General features: G+C 54.4%; 1 protein-coding gene across 3 annotated transcripts in view; it reads left to right on the top strand.

Moving 5' to 3' along the window:
* Nucleotides 1-1,687: 1,687 nt before the first annotated feature.
* Nucleotides 1,688-4,022, top strand: part of SLC41A3 (solute carrier family 41 member 3) — a 35,872-nt gene continuing 33,537 nt past the window's right edge. For all 3 annotated transcript variants that reach the window (XM_014467708.2, XM_023743743.1, XM_023743742.1), the window contains exon 1: nt 1,688-1,791. The gene's annotated coding sequence lies outside the window, so the exon portion shown is untranslated. The remainder of the gene's footprint in view (nt 1,792-4,022) is intronic.

The following is a 4,022-nucleotide window of genomic DNA, read 5'->3' as shown; positions in this document are numbered from 1 at the left end:
CTAAAGTTCAGTTGCCAGGGGCGGGGGTTGTCCATTCAATTATTCGAACAGACCTAACACCTAAGAAAGGGCTCCTAAAAAAAAAAAAAAATAAAAAAAAAAAAAGAAGGGCTCCTGGTGGTGACCTGGGATCAAATGAAAAAAAAAAAAAACACACACAAAAAAAACACACAGTCTAGCAGTCATTTCTATACAGGGGCTTCTCACACAAACTGCACTTCAGGGAGAAGTCTGCAGCAAGCTACCTGCTTGCACTGTGTTCCTGTCCTAGGAGCCAGACCCTATAAAGGAGTTCCTGGAATCCTATTTCAACCAAAAAACTGAGGCTTTCCCTATTCAATTGGAGCTACATAGCTATATCCCCATCAGTATCTAAGCCAACCAATCAAAACAACCCCATTCTGACCATTCAGGACAGTGCCCTTTGAACCAATCAAATTTTGACGATTTGTAGTCCTTAACTGCATGAGGAGAAACCAATATGGACCAGGGGTGGGGACTTCTGCCTATATAAGCCAGCTCCCCTCTGCCTCTGAGAGCTCAGTTTGCTTTTTCACTGAAGAGCTGGAACATTGGGAAGATGTCTCCTCCACAGCCACAGGGCTAGACCAGCTCAGGGCAGAATGCACCTGCAGGGCCAGGGCTGTCTATCTGGTCAGGGCTGCCCCAGGGCCACCTAACAGCCCTGCATGGACTGTATCACAAGTAAGTTGTTTGCACGGAGAGAAGTTTCCTTCTTGAGTTCCCCAAATCGTGGGTTCCTGTTGCCACTTGACATACCCACCCTTCGGACTTCCCTCTGGAGGGACGGACATTTTGGCACTTTGAGCATGAGCAGGCTTTGCCTGAGGCCCCCCCCCCCCGCCCCCCCCCAGATCTCTTGATTAGAAAGGCCAGTTGTCAAAATGTCAAAAGACCTATTCTGAGTCAATCAGGGAAAATTGAACCGGATACTGTGGTTTTGTAGGTGTGATACTGGTATTATGGGAACGTTTGGGGAAAAAAAAACACCCACACAGATCTATCATTTAGATAAACATACTCAAGTATTTAAAGGTGAACGATGTCTGTGGGGAATGCATTACAATTACTGGGGTAGGGGTGGGACAGGTGTGCGTGGGGAGGAGCATAGATGGATAAAAGGAGGCAAGATGCACACGTGATTGAAGCTGGCCGCTGGGTGCGGGCCATTTCATTGTTCTACGTTTGTAGGTCTGAACATTTCCATGATTAAAAAGTTACCCACAACAGCAAGACACTGATCCTGGAGACTCGATGGCTGCAGGCCAGGCATCCAGGCCTTAGGAACGGCCTGTCTTCTTCCTACACCCTTTAAAGAAGAGAACACCTCCTGCCCCCTTCCTCCCTGGAGGTTTCTTAGCAGGAGACTGTTTCCATCTTTGTAAACCAGCCGCAAAAGCGAAGCCTCCCCAAAGGGTTTTGGGGGGGTGAGAGGGGGGGACATTCCCTGCAGAAAGCCTGGGGACGGCTCTGCGCGCTCAGGAGACGGTCTTTCATAGGGTGACTCCCGCCTGGAGCAGGGACCTGAGCCCACACCTCCCCACCGCACAGACACCGCGCTGCAGCCCCGAGGGCGCGGTCTGCGCGGCCCAGCCTTCCGGCGCTGGCGAGCCGCTTCCTCCCGGTCCCCGCGGACTAGGGCGGGAGGGAGGGGCGGTGGACGACCCGGCCTTGTGCCGTTTCCTCCGAGAGCCCTCGTGCGGCCGCACTCGTCCTCCGCCAGCGGGTCGGGCCGGCCTTCTGCTCGCCGCTGCCCGGGAGAGGGATCGGGTAAGCGCGGCCGCGCCGGGACCGGGAGGGGTGCCAGGCCGGGCGCGCGGAGTGTGGGGCCCACAGAGGAGCCCGGGGCGTTCCGAGGGAGGCCCAGGGCGGGGAAGTGCCGGGGCTGAAGCTGGAGCCGGGCGCCGGGGACGTGCAGAGGGCGGAGGGAACCTAGAGTGGGGAGAGGTCCGAGGGCGATCCCGGGCAGGGTGGGGCACACCCGGGGAGTCAGGGGTTGGGGAGCGGGGATCCGATGGGAGGCCCGGGTTCGGGGAGCGCTGGATAAGAACCTGCGGGGAGGTCCGCGATGGAGGAGGGAAACGGGGAGAGTGAAGGGAAGGGAAGGGAAGGGAAGGCGGCGGCAGCGCCTGGGGAAGGAACCGGATAAGGTCCTGGGCTGGGGAAAGGGGAGAGGGGACGCTGTCTAGGGTGCTTGGTAAGGGGGAGGGATACTGCGGGCGCAGGGCGGGATGGTGCGGGCGGGGTGTGGGGGTGGGGAGCGTGCTGGAGAGGGGACCCAGAGCATGGGGTGGGGGCAGCAAGTCCTGTTTATAAGGTAGCGCTGAGGCTCGGCTCCCCACACCGGGCACCCCAAACTTCTGGTGTCTGGACTTAACTGTCCTGCTCCCCATACAGATTCTCCAGCTCCTCCCTCTCCCCAGCTGGTCAGAAACTACTCAGGTGGGTCCTTTTGGTGATGGGACCAGCCAGGTGTCCTGTGATGCAAATGAATTATTCCTTGCACTTGTGGACTAAAGGGGCCACATGCTCACCTGACAAGCTCAGGGGAGGCCTGCGTGGCGGTCTTGCAAACTCAGAGACCTAAAGTAACCACAAAGAATGGTCTGAAATTAAACTTTAACTAAAAGCAGTTATGGTGGGTGGTCATCTCCTAGGCCAGTATCTTCCCTGACAAGGTCAACCTTTACCTGAGCCTATCTGCCTTTTGGCATCTATAATAACATACCCTTGAAATGTCTGGGTAACTTGTAACTTCCCTTTTTCTGGACCCCTTGGGGCACAACCTCATGTGCTGGGCGCCAGGACAGATACCACAAATTCCTTCATTATCATGTTAATTGTTCCTGCACACACCTAAGCATGTGTCTATCATTTTACTTTTTATCCAATCCCAGGGGACCCCCCTCCCCCTTTGCTTTCTCCAGCCTCTCTAGTCTATCACCAATGGATTTCATGTAACCCATCTACGTCCCTTTGTCCCTTTCCTTGGATTGCAATATATAAATGCAGATGTAACCCGCCAATCTCTGGAGCATTATCGCAATTCGTTGAGGTTCTGCTTTCTGGCATATGTCGACAGTTCGGCTCAAATAAACTCACAAAAATTCTTTACAGGTTTCAATGGTTTTTTTTTTTTTTATGTGAACACACTCTTCACAACTCTTATGAAGTAGGTGCAATTATCCCCATGTAACAGATGAGGCAGTGGAGCCACAGAAATGTAACTATCATAAGACACACATCTAGGAAGGGGAGAAGCTGAGATTCGTCCTTGTGGCAGCTCCAAAGCTCTCCCACTGGACCAGGTTATGGGGCGCGGCTACAGTGTTTTGGCCAGGTTCAAACCTCGGACTAATGAAAGGACAGGGTCCTCTCATTGCCACGTGCAAGTCCCAGCTGGAGGGCAGGGCCCACCCAGCACAATTATAGCCAACAGCTATGGTTGTAAGCTTGAACCTATGGTCCAAACACGTGGCCCCACGTGCGTTGTGCTAGAGTTCAGGTGCATATAGTTGAGTAGGGTTGAAACTCACGAGAATGCTGTAAACAACATGATCATGCCCCTACTTTGCCTCCTGGCATCTGCTATAAAATAAAGACAGGGCTTGTGGGTGCTGGCGCTGTCTCCTCATCAGGGAGCAGCGTCCCACCGAGACCCAGCTTTCCTTCTCTTATCTGTCTTTCCTTAAACCTTTCACACACACCCCCCCCCGCCCCCCCACTCAGTTTACCTTTGGCTGCAACACCAGGTCACCTGTGAAGCCCAGAGGGCTGAGCCCTCACAGCATCTTGACTCACCCCCTACCCCCAGAGTGGTCAGGAATGGCTTTGCCCCCCCCCCCCCCCCCCTTTGGTATGAGGTGCTAAGGACCACATTTCCAGAGCACTGGGGTGCCCAGAGGCTGGGGGATCCAAGGGTGGGTTTCTCCTCTTTCCCCCCCACCTCCTCATTGGGTGGAGGGCAGTGGTGCTCCTCAGTCTTGGTAGGTTTTTCCTTT

Source organism: Myotis lucifugus, unplaced genomic scaffold, assembly GCF_000147115.1.
Source record: "Myotis lucifugus unplaced genomic scaffold, Myoluc2.0 scaffold_410, whole genome shotgun sequence".
NCBI classification, from domain to species: Eukaryota; Metazoa; Chordata; class Mammalia; order Chiroptera; family Vespertilionidae; genus Myotis; species Myotis lucifugus.
This window is presented reverse-complemented; position numbering and strand designations above follow the sequence as displayed.